We start from the raw sequence: 4,492 nt of genomic DNA, 5'->3' as shown, positions 1-4,492 counted from the left end.
CTGCAAACAGAGACCATTTTACTTCTTTCTTTCCAATAATCTGATGTCTTTTACTTCTTTTTTGTGCTTAATTGCACCACCTAAACTACCAGCCCACAGTCTGGGCTTCAGGATTAGGTATGCCATTGGCTACATTCTGCTTTTGGGTGAGGTTAATGGCTGGGCTCTCTGTTTAGGCAGGGTCTCCAGTAGTACCCTGCAGTTGGGTGGAGTCACTGCCTGCGCTCCCTGGTTGGGTGGGGCCTCAGACTATGTTCAATAATTGGGCAGAGCTGTAAGGTGTAGACTAGATTCCTGCATGCCAAACTCTGATGCTGTCCAGTGTCTCTCTTTAGGTTCCCTTGTTATATGGGGCCAGAGGCTATGCTCAACAGTTGAGCAGGGCTGCTGGCTTGGCGCTCTACTTGAGCAATCCTGAAAAATGGGTCCAGGTTCTCTGGTTAGGTTTCTTAGTAGGATGGAATTGGAGGTTATACTCAGCATTTGAGCAGAACTGTGATCTTGCTCTATGGCTCAAACAAGCTGTAGGATGTGCTCATTGGCTGCTAGGCATCAGTGGCTGTGTTCTTAGTGGAAAAGGACTAGAGGTTAAGCTCAGCAGTTGGCTTTGAATCTGCTTCTGTGCCTAGATGGGCCATTGAATGAGTTCTATAACCAGTATGGCTTTTGGCTAGAGTCCCAAATTGGGCAGAACTGTCTACCGAGTTTGCTGGCTTGACGGGACCATCAGCTCAGCTCTAAGGATAGGCATAGCCACTGGCTGGGATATCTACTCAGGTGCAGCTACAAGCAGGAATGCAGCCTGCTAAGATCTGAGTTCTGGTTACTATAATCTCTACCCCCTTCTTCCCTAATTGTTGAACCCTATAGATACCCCATTTATCCCATAAGATGAGATTGAAGTGGGCCTCCTAGAAAGTGTTCTGCAGCACTGGGGAAGCTGGATATCCACTTTGGGCTCCCTTTTCCCACCGGAGAAACCATAGGCCCTGGGCCGCTCCCTTGGTGTTGTACTATACTTGCCTGGGGGTGGGGTCAATGTGAAACCACTCTTTTTACTCTTCTAATGTGTTCCTTCTCTGTGTGGTCCAAGGGCATGCTTCGGCCTCACCCTGGATTCTGGGATTTTCACAATGGTGTCTTATCTATGGATAGTTGCTGGTTGTTATGAGGAAGACTGGAGTCTGGAACAACCTATGTTGCCATCTTGATGTCATTACTCTGTTCTGAGTATTAACGTTAATGTTTCAGTAAAGCCCTTAGTGGAGTAACCAGCACATTATATCCATTATTATTCCTATATGTAAATTCCTTCTGGGCTCACTGTGAAAACAATGCTTCAGAAACAGCTTCTGCTCCACTCATTCTGATGAAAAGATAACATCCTATTGGTATTTTGACTTATTTTATCATGATTTTGTTTATCCATGCTATTGATAAAAAAATTAAAATATAGTAAATGTGGGTAGTTTTGAAGTTATAATTAGTATAAAGTTTAAATTGTCTTAAAAATCTATGCCAAGTCTATGGCCATGCTACCCTGAACAAGCCTGATCCTGTCTGATCTCGGAAGCTAAGCAGAGTCGGGCCTGCTTAATACTTGGATGGGAGACCACCTAAGAAGACCAGGTACTATAGGCATAGAAAATAAAAAAATGAGGAATGGTAAACTGATAAGGTCCTTGCAATCTGTGAGGTCAACCAAGGGTTGCCTCACCTAAAAATAAATAAATAAATAAATAAATAAATAAATATAAAAAATTTATGTTGAGACATAACTATATTCTCCTTTGGCAAGCAAGTAGAGCAGAACTTGTTCCTTCACTGACTTTTTCTCTTGGGTGTTCTGGAAGCCAGTTTTTCCTTACTCTTCTTTTTCTCCCCTCTGTTTCAACATAGTTCTCTTCCTCCTGCCAGCCTCCCCACCTCATAAACACTACACACAAGTACTCGCACAGTGAACAAATGCTCACAAACACTGAGTGGAATGTGAGTAGATAAAAAAACAATAGGTTCATAAGAAGGGCATGAAACTAAAAACGAAAATAAATCTATGTTCCAATTGAGCTTATTGAATGCTAGCAACAGAAACCTATTCAAATTAGCTCTCATAAAAAGTATCAGGAGGGCCTTCTTGTAGTTTCAGAAAGTAAAGAAATGCAAACAAAAACCCCCACAAAAGTTAAAGTGGCACAAGAGCCAACTGAAGAACTAACATTCCAGAGATAAAAAGAGAAAATTTTGAAGAATAGGATAAATAGCATAGTATTGATTATAACCTAAAACATAAAATAAATATCCATGACTCTCTCTATATATCCATTATGTGGGTATAAATAAATGATCGTATGACTAAATATTGGAATAGAATAGACAAGTCTGACATGCAGGAGAATTCCAAGTAACATAGGCAGATATTCTGTTCTCCAAGAGAGGGGGCATAACTCCCCACTCCTTAGTTGGAGGCTGCACATGGTGATTTAGTTCTAAAGAGTACAGTATGAAAAAGGCAGAAAAAATTTAAATTTACAGTGGAGAAGCCTGACAAACCCAGGTGATCAAGGTGAACATCACCAGTAATGAGTCACGTGGATAGCATGTACCTTTGATCTTATGTGATGAGAATGGCACTTTATCTCCATGATCTTCCTCTCAAAAACACTTGATCTTAATGTAATTATTAAAAAATCGGACATATTCTGATTAGGACACATTTTATAAAATACTTAACCAGTTCTCCTCAAAATTGTTGAAGTCATCTGAAACAAGAAAAATGAGAAACTATCACACCCATGTAGAGCCTAAGGAGACATGAAAATCAAAAGTAACGTGATGTCCTAGATGGGATCCCGGAACAGAAAATAAGACATTAGGTTGAAAACTAAGGAAACCTGAATAAAGTATAGACTTTAGTAGATAATACTGTATCAATACTGGTTCATTAATTGTAACAAATATATCACATTAATGTAAGAAGTTAATAATAGGGAAAATTGAGTGCAGGATTTATAGAAACCCTGTGTACTATCTTAACAATTTTTAAAGTTTATTTAAAAAAGAAGTAGAGGGGTTGAAGTCTAGCTGGTTATTGAAAGTGAAAGGGAATCTCAGAGTCTGCAGTAGGACTCTTGGCCGTGCCCATGAAAACCAGAGCAGGATAAGAGAGGAATAAGGAACAAGTGACCCTTTCTGTCTTTGAGTGGCTCCGAGATCTCATATCTTTGCTTCCTTCGGCATATTGGCTTCTTTTTTGCAACCTGCTTCATCTAATGATGAACTAATTATGCCCATGGTCCACCATGGTTACCATCCTTAACCTCTTAGTCACTCTCTCAGCTTTAGCAAGCACCTCAGCTGCCTTAATTGAATTTCTTTCTTCAGATTAGACATAAAATCTGGTTAGTTGCCAGTTAGTTAGTTATCTGTCCTTGAAACAGATAAGAAGCCTTAATCTACACAGTCTTGTTAGCAGAAGGGGGTGAAGGGCCATATGGTAGCTTCTGTAGAAACTTCGAGTGGAAGATTTTAAAATAAAGCTGGTGGGGAAAGGAGAGGATAGTGGAATAAGTTTGCGCATGTGACAAAAGCATAATATAAGTACATATTTATACTATAAATTATAAAGCATAATTTAAGTATAAAGAAACAAAAGGAATCATCAGCTATGTATTGTCACAATACAGCAGTGTACTAAACACAAAATATCAATGTCATTAGATAGTAAGCATGGATTTAACTCAGAATTCAGCAGATATGAGCTGGGCTTGGCAGAGTTGGTCATGCAACCACAGTCATCTGTGGGTTTTTGCCACAATAATGATGCTTAGTGGTTGGCTGGCTGTCAGCTGGGACAATAGGGACACCTGAGCCATGTGTCTCTCATTCTCTAGCAGGCTAGCCTAGACATGTTCTCAGAGCAGTCAGAGAAGCAAAAGAGATGAAAATGGACCACATTTTTACAAGCCTCTACTTGTATCACAACTGTGATTATGCAGTGGCAAAATCAAATCACATGGTACAAGTTAGAATCAAGGGTCAGGGAAACAGACTCCTTGAAGACTAAGGACTGATAAGCCACATTGCCAAGACTGCAGATATGGGGTAGGGTGTGGGGTGTGAAGGATTGGGATCATTAATGCAATCAATGTACCACATAAATAAAATAATCAGATGGTGGGATTAATTCGAGAAGCCCACCCAGAAGAAGGAAGTTTTGAATGAGTGCTTAAGCCTAATTATGGAAGAGCACATATAGATGTAGTCATCATTTGGTCTGATGAAAGGTACTTCTACTTTTGCTATTATGGATAAAGGGATCAAAAAAGGACAGGATGTAGCAGCTTCTACGTCCTGGAGTGAAATTAAGATTCAGTTATTAACTTAGCTGCTCAGTAGCCCACAAGAAGGAATGCTGCATCCTTCCATTTGGCCTTATCTATTGTGACAAGGCTCCAGGGAGCTGATGCGCATGAAATTTATTTCATGTCTCATT

General features: G+C 40.0%; 1 pseudogene; it reads left to right on the top strand.

Annotated features, from left to right (window-relative positions):
- Positions 1–1,522: 1,522 nt before the first annotated feature.
- On the top strand, positions 1,523–1,641 carry LOC111739878 (annotated as a pseudogene).
- Positions 1,642–4,492: the final 2,851 nt, after the last annotated feature.

The sequence above is a fragment of the Pteropus vampyrus genome, unplaced genomic scaffold, assembly GCF_000151845.1.
Source record: "Pteropus vampyrus isolate Shadow unplaced genomic scaffold, Pvam_2.0 Scaffold55, whole genome shotgun sequence".
Lineage (NCBI taxonomy): Eukaryota > Metazoa > Chordata > Mammalia > Chiroptera > Pteropodidae > Pteropus > Pteropus vampyrus.
The sequence above is the reverse complement of the archived record's forward strand: the minus strand, read 5'-3'. Positions and strand labels throughout refer to the sequence as shown.